The sequence below is a fragment of the Panthera pardus genome, unplaced genomic scaffold, assembly GCF_024362965.1.
Source record: "Panthera pardus isolate Hobbes unplaced genomic scaffold, ASM2436296v1 HiC_scaffold_2, whole genome shotgun sequence".
NCBI lineage: Eukaryota > Metazoa > Chordata > Mammalia > Carnivora > Felidae > Panthera > Panthera pardus.
This window is the reverse complement of record NW_026526765.1, coordinates 107,409,685-107,423,406: the sequence shown is the minus strand read 5'-3', so window position 1 is coordinate 107,423,406 and position 13,722 is coordinate 107,409,685. Positions and strand designations below refer to the sequence as shown.

Sequence of the window (13,722 nt, the reverse complement as noted above, 5' to 3'; positions counted from 1 at the left end):
AGGTTTTGGTTTTTGTTAGTTTGTTTTCTTTTTTCTTTCTTTCTTTTCTTTTTTTTTTTTTTTTTTTTTTTTTTTTTTTTTGCCTCAGCCATGTGTAATTATGATTATTTCCTCATAAGTCTAACAAATTAGCCAACTGGAACTGATAATAGTAGATCATTTTGGTTTACATACTTAACTACATTACAGATACAGATACTTTTTAAAAACTGACAAAGCATTTTAATTGGGAAAGAAAAACTGGTCATGCTAAGAGTATTTTGTTGGGTATAATTTACCTAGAGTAAAAAAAGTTAAGTATGCAACTTCATAAATTTTTTCAGTCCTGCCATGAATCAGATCAAGGTCTACATTTCCATCATTCCAGAAAGTTCTCTTGCCCTTTTCTAGCCAATTCTCTCCTCTCCTTCTCACAGTACAATTACTATTTTGATGTTTATCACCATAGATAGTTTTGCTTGTTCTTAACCTTGATTCATTCACATAGAATCAGACAATATGTATTCTTTTGTACCTGACTTATTTTGTTCGGGATAATGTTTTAGACATTCATTCGTGTTTTGTGTTTGTAGTTTGCTGTTATTGTTTTTTACTGAGTATATGCTATTGATGAATATACCACAATTTATTATTTTTTTCTGTGAATGGGCATTTGAATTTTTAGTTTTGGGTTATGAATAAAACTGTCAGTATTTTTGTAAAAAACTTTCTGTGCTTGTGTTTGATATGTAGGAATGAATTCTGGGGGGCACAGATGAGGTATTTTTTAAATCTATTTAACAAACACTAGTATAACATGCTATGTCAGGTATTGTTTCCAAATGCTTTACAAATATTAATTCACTTTACAGGCTTACAGATCTCAACTGTAATCCTAAAAGGCAGTAACTAGGCCTTCTCATTCCTGCTTTTTTTCATCATTCAGAATCTAAATTAGGGAGTTTTCCAGGGTTCTGCTGGAAAGTTAGTTACAGCTCCCTTCACTCATGTTCCAGGCTGCATCTTCCCAAACTTCATTGGTCAGTATTGCTTCCTGAATCATTAGAGTGGGTATGTTTTAATATTTTTTTTTTAGAAACTGCTACTAGTTTTCTAGGGTGAATGTTAATTTCCAACAACAATGATGACAATTCCAGTTCTGCATCTTTGTCAACACTTGGTATTTTCAGATTGTAATTTTAGCCATTCTGCTAGATGTATATTGGTATATCATTATAATTTTAATTTGCATTTTTGCATTTCCTTACTGATTACTGATGTCAAGTACCTTTTTTGTGTTTATTGGTCAGGCATTGTTATAAATGTTTTGTATTATTTATTGTTTATAGTTTATAAGAATAGATTGTCTTGAAGATAATTTCCATTTCATAGATAAGGAAACTGAGGCACAGACAATTAAATAATTTGCTCCAGTTTGTACTTTTTCTAAGCAGTGCAGCTACACTTGGACCTGACATTGAGGGTCCAAAGGGAGTACTCTAAACTCCACACTCACTTTGCTGCTTTGGCTCCTCCCTCAGGGTATCATGCAGTCTTACACTTTGTCAATAGAGTGGCTGCTACTTCCATTTACCTGCAGAACTCCCAGTCATTAATTCCTTTAACAGTTATTTAATGAGCGAGAAAATTCTAGGTGCTACTTTAGGATGTATTGGGATGGGTTGTGGAAGAAACTGGTATGGAATACAAAAAATATTCTTGTCCTCTAGGAGCTTTGTTTCATTTTATTATTATTTTTTAGGAGCTTTAAACTCTAGTTCAAAACAGGTCAAGTGGTGTAGACTGATTTGATAAGTACAGTAACAGAGAGATGTGAACAAACTGCTGCCTGGGCTAGTCATGGAAGGCTTCCCAGAAGGAGAAAAAAACTACACCCACACATGCTTGTAAACCATAAAGTTCACCCATTGTAAGAATATGATTAAATGATTTTCAGTAAATATTTGTGTTGGGCAACCACCAACTACAGTACAGTTTTAAAACCTTGCCATTACCCTGGAAAGTTTCCTCAGGCCTATTTGCCTGCACCCATGCCCAGCCCCAGGCAACTACTGATCTGTTGTTCGTCTCTGTAGCTTTATATTTCAAATAAAATGTATATGTATACATATATATGTACACACACACATATATGTATATATAAATACATATACACACACATAAAACTATTGAAACTGTCATATATTTATATAAAATAATTTATATTCAATACATATTTATAAAAATATATATTCATTGTTTATGTAAAATAAAATATATTAAAATATCTAATATGCATGTAAAATAACACCTACATATGTAACATCTATTAAAAGCTGGGCTGGGGCGCCTGGGTGGCGCAGTCGGTTAAGCGTCCGACTTCAGCCAGGTCACGATCTCGCGGTCCGTGAGTTCGAGCCCCGCGTCAGGCTCTGGGCTGATGGCTCGGAGCCTGGAGCCTGTTTCCGATTCTGTGTCTCCCTCTCTCTCTGCCCCTCCCCCGTTCATGCTCTGTCTCTCTCTGTCCCATAAATAAATAAATAAATAAATAAATAAATAAATAAATAAATAAAAAATAAAAGCTAGGCTTAGGAATAAGTCAGTATCATTGTTAAGTCTGGAGAAAGGAGGAGTATGTAATCATTAAGTCCTGATGGGGCTTCTAAAGTGGTAATCGTGTTTGTCTTTACTAAACTGGGTAGTGGGTATATTGGTATTAACTTCTTTTTCAGTCTTTCTTTAAATTATAGAAACACTTTACATTTTTAAATGGAAACATTTCATAAAAATATTGAAGGTGAATAAAAGATCTGTTTTAATTAAAGTAAATTATAAAATAAAATACTGGAATCTGAACATAATTTTCTCAGATGCTATGCTGAAAGAATGCTAAATTTGTTACCTATTATCTTTATTGCCTATTACACTACAATTAAAAACATGGGTATAAAATAAATTGTGTTTATTTCTGGAAGTATTGTGTTGTTTTAATTTCTGTAAATGAAATCACACTGTAAGTAGGTATTCTTCCAGAAATTGTTGCTTTTACTTAAATTATCACGTTCTGTATAACTACCACTTATTTTCACTTTTGTGTAATGCAGTATTCTGGTGTAATTCATTCCACCTTTGATAATTTGAGTTTTATCTTGTTTTGTTTTTAAAAACAGTGCTGTTATGAGCTTTCTTCTACATGTCTTGACACAGATATTTTCTGTTGTAAATATCTTTTGCCAATTTGCAGGAGTGTATTTCTAAGAATAAAGTCACAGCATCCTAGGGTACGTGCATATTCCAACCTCACTGGGAGGCGCTAAACTTTTTTCAGATGACAGTGCCATGAGCAATGGTTTAGCATTGCTGTCACTCCACATCCTTGCCAGCATTTAACATGTCATCTCTGAGGCCATTTGTCTTTTCTGTAAAATGTCTTCTTTTCTGCCTGTTTTTAGGTGGTTTTGCTTTGGTTTTTGGAAGTTCTATGTGTATTCTAAATATGAATACTCTGTTTTTTTATTCTAAATATCTTTTGCCAGTTTGTAGAAGTTGTATTTCACTCCTTGTGGTATCTTTTCATGAACAGAAATTCATAATATACTGTAGTTGAACTTACTAATCATGTCCTTTATGTTTTGTACTTTTTGTTTAAGAAATACTTCTGTGCCCTCAGGGGAAGATTTTTTTTTCCCTTTCCTTTCACGTTGACATTAGCAAGTTTTCTTCTGTGTTCCTCTGAGCACCAGATTTATTGCTTGTTCACTCTTAAACTGAGGTTATAGCCCAACTTTATGTAGGCGTTCCCCTTTAGAATCTCCTCACCCTGAGCAAACCTCAGATTCTGTCTCCTGTCTTCATCACCCCACACAGATGTGAAATGGCCTTCAGAACAACCTAGAAGATTAAGAACCTAGGGAGACAGAACCTAAAGTCCATAGCTTTTGGCTTGAGAACCACACTTCTTTAGCCCTGTCCAATGCCAGGAAATGGAGGTTACGCTCTGCCTCTCAACCCCCACAAACTAAAAACTGGATACTGGGATCACAGTAACTTGTGCTGCAGAATAGTCAAATACCTTCAAAACAAAGCACAAATGCAGTCATCATGTAGCTTTCCTAATAGTGAGTGGGTATGTCAGCTTGGTGGAAGCTAGCTGTATATGTGGAACTTGAGCTGTAAGGGAATCTGGGACATTTGAACTTCAGTTTCCAGCCACCAGCACGTAGGAAGGCATGCACCAGGGAATTTAGAGTGGAATTTCGAGGCAGTCTGCAATGCCCACATGGGGAAAAGGGGCTCCTGCCCTACCCTTTAGGGCTGCAGCACATGAAATATAAGTAAGAACCAAAAGCAAAATAACAAAAACCCTAAAAACATAAAAATAAAATGACAGAAATGCCCTCCATTTGTGAAGTCTTTGCCAGTGGCTAGGGATGGTGTCCTCAGTTTTAGTTTTTTAGTCAGCTTTGATGATACAGTTTGGACATGTTGAGTTTATATGGTCTATAGAACATTCCAATAGAGATGTCTAAGAGGCTACTGATTCTGAGGATGTGGGATTGAGAACATCTGCATAAAAATGTGGATTTGGGAGTCATTAGCATACAAGTGGAGAGTGCAGCTATGACAGTAGGTGAGCTCACCATGCTGAGTGTGAATGGAGTAAGAAAGAAGAGGGTCTAAGGGTATTTAAAGGATGGATGGAAAAAATGAAGCTCACAGAGTAGAAAAAAAGAGTAGCAAGAAAGGTAGGACTGAAAATCAGGATATAGTGTTAACAGAATTCAAAGGATGGATGTTTTCTAGGAAGAGAGATTGGCTAATAGCACTGGGTATTGTGGGGAGATATTGAAGAACAGACACTGGCTTCAAAGTACAGGTTGTACACTGCACAATTCCAGAGGGTGCTGGTCTGTAAAAGGTGCCCCCAAGGTTTGTGTAGAGGTGGCAGACAAACTGGTCATATGTAGAGACCCTGCATGACAATTAACAGTGTACATTGGCTTTAGCAAAGAGGAGATCATTGGTCAGTGTTCATTATAGTTGAGAGAGTTGTAGCGACAAGTACCAGCTTCTAGTGAGTTGAGGAAAATGGGGACTGAGGAATAATCCAACACTTAAAAGCATTATAACTGAAAAAGTCTGACTCTTTTTGAGTTACATTCTGTGAAGTGTTTCAGCTTTAAAACACCATTGCCAGCACCAAGGTGGCAATAATGTAATCACTGAGTGTTGAATTGATTATTGGATTACACAACTCTTCCACCTTTTTTTGGCTACATATTTTGCTCATTTTCCCTCTGACTTTATTAATCTTAGGATATCTTTCCTTCAATGGCTATCATATTGAAATCATATTTATATTGTTTATTACATTTTAAATATTTTTATGTTCCCTTAGTGGCAGCAGATATTTCATACTCAGTTTCCACATGCTACAGACTTCATGGAGTCCTCTGTACAAGTTCATTTTGAAGTCTTATTACCCAGTGTGACTATCTGGAGATACGTCTTCAGGAGATAATTAGGATTTAAATGAGATCTTAAGGATGGGGCCCTGGCCTGAAAAGACTGTGGCCTTATAAGAAGAGGAGACAGATGTCTCTTTATGTCCACCATGTGAGGCCACAGTTAGAAGGCAGTCATCTACAAGCTGAGAAGAGAGTTCTTACTCCTATCTGAGCATGCTGCCTGCCAGTTTGATCTCAGATTTCTAGCCGCCAGAAGTGTGAGGAATAAATGTCTTCTGTCTCATGTCTTCATACATGAGCTGTATGGTATTTTGTTGTGGCAACTCAAACCGAGTAAGACACAACAAATAGTTCATGTAACAGACACTGGAAATTCAAACAAGAAGAGAGAGAGGCCTTGTCCTTGTGAAGCTTTCAGGATAGTGGTCAATCATAAATATCTATTGGCCATGTAAGTGGCAAGAAGAAAAAGTATTGGGAACCATAAGAACAGTATGTAGACAGAATTGAAACTGCTTGTAACAGGAAGGTAGAACATTCTAAACTTTGAGACCAGCATGTTCAAAGACCTATGTTGGAGAGGATGTGGCGTATCCATGAAACTAGAAGATTTCCATGATTGGAGTTGAGAGAGCAAGAGGAAGTTTTGGCAAGATTTGAGGCAAGAAAAAAAAGTTACCAGTTAGATCATTAATGGTCTTGTAAGCCAAATTAAGGACTTTGATTTTTATTGTAAGAGCTGGAAAGTTACTGAAAAGAAGTGATATGACCACTGAATTTTAAAAAGATCATTTTGGCTATTGTGTGAAGAGTGAATTTTTAGAAAGTTAGGCAACAACAGATGTGGGGAGACTGCCCTTAAGTGAGTCTTTTAATATTTTTTTTCATTCATTCCGACCTTTTGAGTTAAAAAAAAATGTTTTTTTTCACCCTGAAGTATCTTCTCAGAGTCCAAATAAGAAACAAAGGGCAGTGTGATAGAATTTGGTTCTTTTACTTTTGTGACACTTTAAATATTCAGTTAATAATGTTAATGTAAGTGACATGTTTGTTACTCTGTCTTTTCCTTGTGTTTATAGCAGTAATAGTTAAGTGTATAGTTGGCTCACTTTTGGTAAATTAGCTGAGGGAATATTACTGCTAACATTGGAAATGCCAAATGTTGAACATTTTTCAAAACATCTTGGAATATTAAATTGTCTGTGTCAACTTTTTACATTTAACCTGTTCTGCTTGATTAGCATCGTAAAGATCATTAAATGATAAAAAGATAACACATAAAATTTATAATTTTAAAATTAAATGAAGTTCTCTGTATATACAGCAACAAGAAACATTCCCTACCCTTAAAGCACAAATTAACAATGCCTTAGCTCCCCCTGCTGCTTGAAACTAATTATTTCATTTATGAAATACTTTGTCAACATTTTTCTGACAGCATTAAGTGAAATTAGCTGTTAACTTTTCATTCTTCCCTCACGTATAAATTTGAGACATGAGAAAACTGTCTAGTAAGGTTTTATTAAGTCCTAGTAATACAGTTTTTCTAATATTCAGTTTGATTTTTTTCTAGGAGATAACATCTCATGCCATTACTTGAAAGGCATTAAATTCCTGAAATTGGAATCCTTCCATTTTGTCATTTGTCTTAAAATACATTCATTAGAACTTGTCTTATATAAACTTGTATGATTTTTAAAAAATTAGATGATTGTAGATTTATAAACTAAACATAATATTTTATGAAATGTCCTACTTTTCCTATAAGTCTATATTGGAAGTAAATATCATGAATAATATATATATTTTCTAGGACTGTGTGTATAAGTACAGGTGAAGTAGTTGGCAGTCTCATTATTTATAATTGAGGCTTCTTTGTTTACACTGGCTTTCTTGGTCCTTTCTAAGTTTTCTGAAGAGGAAACAGAACACTATATAGTCTTTATCCGGCCTTTACATTCCTCTCACCTGTATCAGTTGCTGTAACCAATTTTCCTTTTGTTTGTCTTGGCATGAAACTGTGGTTTAACTCAACTATTTAGAGAAAAATGTGTGCTTGGTTTATACTAATAGTTCTCAAATAAAGGTCAGGTTGGGGGAGGTCCCATATCAGAAGAAACTGTAGAATTTTTTCTAAATCTACCTTTCCTCTTATATAAGTTAGTGTAATGGTTTTGGTTAACTTAAAAATAAATTATGCCTCAGGTTTTTTGTTTTTGTTTTGCTTTTTTTCTAAGGCTCAGAAAAAGTAGTATCACCTTAGAACATACTTATGCTAAAGATAACGGAGAGTTGATTGCCCTGAAAACAGTAGTATTTATTACATGCAGGAAGTAACAATGGAAACTTAGTGACTCAGGACAGGAGTATTGAAGCCTGACTGCCTGATGGAAATCCTTGCTTTACTACTTAATATGTGACCTTGGACAAGTTACATAAAAGTCACTTAATTTCTCTTGTCTCAATTTCCTTATCTGTAAAGTAGTAAAAATCCTTAAAACAATGCCTGGGCATAGTAAACACAGTATAAATGTTAGTGAGCCAGTAAACATAAGTACCTTTTAAAATATCTTTTACCTACCTAGAATTATGACTCCCAATTTATTCTCACAAAAATATTCATAAAGCATCTCTATAGTTTGTAGTTGATGGTGGTTTCTTAGTTATCGTGGTCAATCTTAGGGGATTAAATATCATAATCACTTTATGATTAAATTAATGGAATACTCACAATGAAATAAACAAGACAATAAATTTAAAGTACCTAGCATAGTCCCTGGCATGCATTCATAGATATAAAAATATTTATATATGTATATATATGCATTTATATATTACATATAAATTTTACTCCCTTTTTATGGTCAACACTGGGTCTAGTAATCATGAAATAAATATTCATAGGTTGATTGCCATTTCTTACTTTGACATTAATATCCTACTGTTTATTGTACCAATGTAGAATTATTTACTTAGTTCATATATAGACAGAAGCTTGAAAAGTCAGAAGTAGTTCTGGATGTAATAACAAAGTAAAGATGACTTTGTCTATTCGAATTTGTATTCTTGATAACAGCTTTTTAAAGAATTCATTGCATTTAGACTACTCTGAAAAACTCTCAGCTCCTAATGTAAGGGGCTAATGTGTTTGAGTATGGATGTTTGTGAGATTAATTATATTCTAAAAAATGTCATCCTTAATTTCATTTTGTTTCTAAGGCAAAATATTTAGGTAAAGCTAGACTGCTTATTTTTATGGAGTCACTTCCAAATAGTTTCCCAAAGTTCTTTGATAAACAGATTTGTATAGTCCACTTTAATTTGTTATGATGAGCCTTGGCTCATATATGATCAAATTGTTAAGAATTCAGGTTCTTAAATGTATTTAAGAATACAGAAAGGGAAAACGGGCACACTATCTTTGCACATTTGTGTCAGTCTTCAGTAGTTTGAAGGAACTACTTTAAATTTTTTTTTTTTAACGTTTATTTATTTTTGAGACAGAGAGAGACAGAGCATGAACAGGGGAGGGGCAGAGAGAGAGGGAGACACAGATCGGAAACAGGCTCCAGGCTCTGAGCCATCAGCCCAGAGCCCGACGCGGGGCTTGAACTCACGGACCGCGAGATCGTGACCTGAGCCGAAATCGGAGGCTTAACCGACTGAGCCAGCCAGGCACCCCTTGAAGGAACTACTTTAAAAACTATAGGGCTCAGAAAGGTAAAGGTAATAACAGCAGTGAAAATTCTAAAAAATTGAGCACAGAATAGGCTTTCTTTCATTCATCAAGCATTTAGTAAGTGCCTGTTGTATTTCAGGGGCTGTCTTTTTATCTGAAGATACAGAGAGGACTAGGGTAGTATATGTCCTATGAAGCTTACCAACAAAATTGTATGATTCACAAGTGTTTCTTAATAACTTTTCTTAAGGATACTTTCATATTTTTTAAAATCAGTTTTATTTGGGTGTAACTTACTTGTAATGAAATGCACACTTGAATGAGTTTTGACAAATGTATACGTATTCATGTACCTGCAGCCAATGTGTACAGTATTCAGTCTTTTCCAGAGTTTCTATATATAGAAACTATATATGTAGAGAGAAACTATATATATAATATACATATATATTATATATATATATATTATACACACACACACACGCGGAAGCTATATGTGTAGAAAATACACGTATATACACATACACAAATACATATGTATATATATTTAGAGAGAGAATATAAGTGTATTCTTTCATATATAGTTTTTTTATGCTCAGGATAAGTTTTTGAGGTTGATTTATGTTACCACATCTATCAGTAGTTGATTTCTTTTTATTACTGAATATTCTCTGTTATATGGATCCTATAGTTGTTTATTGTAGGGATGCCATAGTTGTTTTGGGACGTTTAGGAGGTTTGCAGTTTTGAGCTATAATAAAGTTGCTATGAACATCTGTATGCAAATCTTTACGTAGACATATATTTTCATATCTCTTGATTATTGCTAGGAATTGCTAGGTCTTGTGGTAAGTGTAGGCATAGCTTTTTAAGAAACTGACAAATGGTTTTCTAAAATAACTTTGCCATTTGCCATTCCCACTGGCAATGTATAAGATTTTCATTTGCTCTTTGTCAGTACTGATATTGCTGGTTCCTTTTTTCCTTCTCCTCTTCTTCATCCTCCTCCTCTTTTTCTTCTTTTTTAGCTTTTTTAATAAATGTGCAGTGGTATCATTGTGCTTTGAATTTGCATTTCTCCAGGGGCTAATGATGTTCTGCCTTTTTCATGTGGTTTTGAGCACTAGTATATCTCCCTCTGTGAAGTGTCTGTTAAAATCTGCACTCATTTATTTTTTAATTATGTTTTCTTCTTACTTGGTTGTAAGAGGTTTTTTTTTACATATATATTCTGGCTAAAAAGTTCTTGTCAGGTATAGGTTTGTGTTTTCATTTTCTTAGTGACACCTTCAAACAGTAGATTGTTTTCATTTTGATGAAATCCAGCTTATCATATCCTCTTCTCTATGGTTTGTGTTTTTGTGTTCTCAGAATCCTTTTCCTATCACAGGGTTTCAAAGGTTTTCTTCTCTGTTTTCTTCTAGACACTTTACAGTTACAGCTTTTACTTTTTAGAACTCTGATCCATTTTGAGTTATTTTTGTGTGTGGTGTATCGTAAGCATCAAGGCTTTTTGTTTTGGTTTTTTGGTTTTCTTTTAACCTCAGTTGTTCCATCACCAATTATTGAAAAATAGATCTTTTCTCATTACATTGAAATATTTACCAAAAATTAATTGACTCTATATACAGGTCTATTTTTGGACTCTATTCCATTGATCTAATAACTGGTGAGATTAGATAGTGTATGGCCTTTACTTTTCTTCTTCTGTTGCAGAATTTGTTGGGGTGTTTTAGGTCAATTTTCATTTTCACATAAATTTTGTAATCCATCAATTTTAATAAATAGATCTTCTGGGATTTTGAGTACGATTGTAGTGAATCTGTGGATTAATCTGGGAAGAATTGAGATCTTGAAAACATTGAGCCTTCATGGTACATTCCTTAGTTTAATTAGGTCTTCTTTAATTTCTTTGTATAGTATTTTGTAGTTTTCAGTGGACAGGTCTTAATTATGTTGTATCAAATTTATACTTACGTAGTTCATGTTTTTTTATGCTATTGTAAGTGATACTTTAAACATTTTCACTTTTTATTTGTTGTCAATATACAGAAATGTGATATACAGAAATTTGTATGTTGATGTTGTATACTGAAATTATGCAAATTTTTAGGCAGCTTTTTTGGTGAATTCCTTAGTATTTTTCATAGTATACTAACTGTGAATAAAAAAGTTACTATGTTCTTTTTTAGAAATTGTACTAAAATATACATAACATAAAATTTACCACTAGGGATATTTAGTACGTTTGCAGTGTTGTGTATCCATCATCACTGTCTAATTCTAGAACATTTTCATCCTCCCAAGAGGAAAGCCCATACTCATTAAGCTGTCACTCTCCATTTCCCCTTCCCCCAAAGCCCAGGCAACTACTAATCTGATTTATGTCTGTAGATATGAATATTACATGCAAATGGAATCAGACACTATGTAGCTTTTTGTGTCTGGCTTCTTTTACCAGCATTATGTTATCAAGATTTATCCACGTAATAGCATGTATAACTATTTTATTTCTGTTGAAGCTGAACAATATTTCATTTTATGGATATACCTCATTTTGCTTATACATTAATCAGTTGATGGATACATGGGTTGCGTCCACCTTTTGATTATTGTTATTCTGGTAAGAACATGTGTACAAGTTTTTGTTTAAACATCTATTTTCAATTATTGTGGGTATACACCCAGGAGTAGACTCGATAAGTAAATTGGTAATTCTGTTTAACCTACTGAGAAACAACAAGGTTTGTTTACACAGTGGCTGCACCATTTTACATTCCCACTGCAAATGTTTGAGGGTTCCATTTTTCCATGTCCTCACCTATGCTTATGTACTTTTTATTTTAATATTTTTTTATTAGCCATCCTAGTGGGTGTGAAGTTGTATTTTGTTATTTTGTTAATTTTTATCTGTGTGTCTCTTTTCTTTTTCTTGCCATATTCTACTAACTTGGAACATCAATACAATGTGGCATAGAAAAGAGTGAATTGTATATGTACACCACATCTTTATCCAGTCATCTATCATTCAACACTTAGGTGGCTTCCATATCTTGGCTATTGTAAATAAGGCTGCAATAAACATAAATGTGCATCTGTCTGCTCAGATTAGTGTTTTCATTGTTTTTGGAGGGGTGAAGGGGAAAATATTCGTTAGTGGAATTATTGGATATATGGTATTTCTATTTTTAATTTTTTGAAGAACCTCCATACTGTTTTTCACAGTGGCTGTGCTAATTTACATTCCCACCAGCAGTGCACCAGAGTTCTTTTTTCTGCAACATCTTTGTCAACACCTGTTATTTTTTGAGTTTCTGATTTTAGCCATTCTGACAGGTGTAAGGTGATATCTCATTGTGGTTTTGATTTGCATTATTGATAGATGTCAAGCATCTTTTCATGTGTCTGTTGGCCATCTGGGTGTCTTCTTTGGAAAAATGTCCATTTGTCCTCTGCCCATTTTTTAATTGGATCATTTTGGAGGTTTTTGGTGTTGAGTTATATACGTTTTTTTATATATTTTGGATACTAGCTCCTTATTGGATATATCATTTGAAAATCTCTTCTCCCATTCAGTAGGTTGCCTTTGGGTTTCATTGATGGTTTCCTTCACTGTGCAAAATATTTTTATTTTGATGCAGTCTCAATAGTTTTTTGTTTGTTTGTTTGTTAATGTTTGTTTTTTGCTTTTGTTTCCCTTACCTTGGTAGACACATCTAGAAAAAAGTTGCTGTGGCCAATGTCAAATTATTACCTGTGTTCTTTTCTAGGATTTTTAGGGTTTTAGGTGTCATATTTAGGTCTTCCATCCATTTTGGGCTTATTTTTGTGTATGGTGTTACAATGTGGTCAAGTTTCATTCTTTTGCATGTAGTGTCCAGTTTTCCCAGCACCATTTATTGAAGTGACTGATGAGATCTTGCCATTTGCCATAGCATGAATGGACCTAAAGGGTATTATGCTAAGTAAAATCAGTCAGACTGATAAAGGCTAATACCATATGATTTCTCTCATATGTGCAATTAAAAAAAATGAATAAAAGGCAGAATCAGACCCATAAATACACAGAACAAACTAATGGTTGCCAGAGGGAAGGGTTAGTGGGACAGCAAAATGGGTGAAGGGGAGTGGAAGATACAGGCTTCCAATTATGAAATGAATAAGTCACAGGGATAAAAAGGTACAACATAAGGAATATAATCAATGATATTGTAATAGTGTACCAGTGACACATGGTAGCTACACTTTTGGTAGCATAGCATAATGCATTTTGAATCTCTGTGTTGTACGCCTGAAATTAGTATAGCATTATGTGTTGTCTATACTGAAATGAAAACATAAAAAATGCTAGGCCCAGAACTGTAACTAGAAGGAACAGGAGCACTGAGATAGCTAAACCCCTAAGACACCGGGACATAGTGTGTGCTAAGACTGACAGAGCTAGGAAAGGAAGATAAATGTGAAGTAGGGTATAGCAAGGAAAAGCTGGCAACCTAGAAGATCAATAGAAACCTAAGCCGCTTTCATTATCTCTGTTCTTGATATTGTGAATATGTGTCAGAAACTATACCCCTTCATCAAAGAGTTAGATACACA

At 34.2% G+C, this 13,722-nt stretch overlaps 1 protein-coding gene across 3 annotated transcripts in view; it reads left to right on the top strand.

Annotated features, from left to right (window-relative positions):
• The window catches only part of RNF180 (ring finger protein 180), a 209,986-nt gene that overhangs the window by 27,782 nt on the left and 168,482 nt on the right, over positions 1 to 13,722 (top strand). The window lies entirely within an intron of this gene.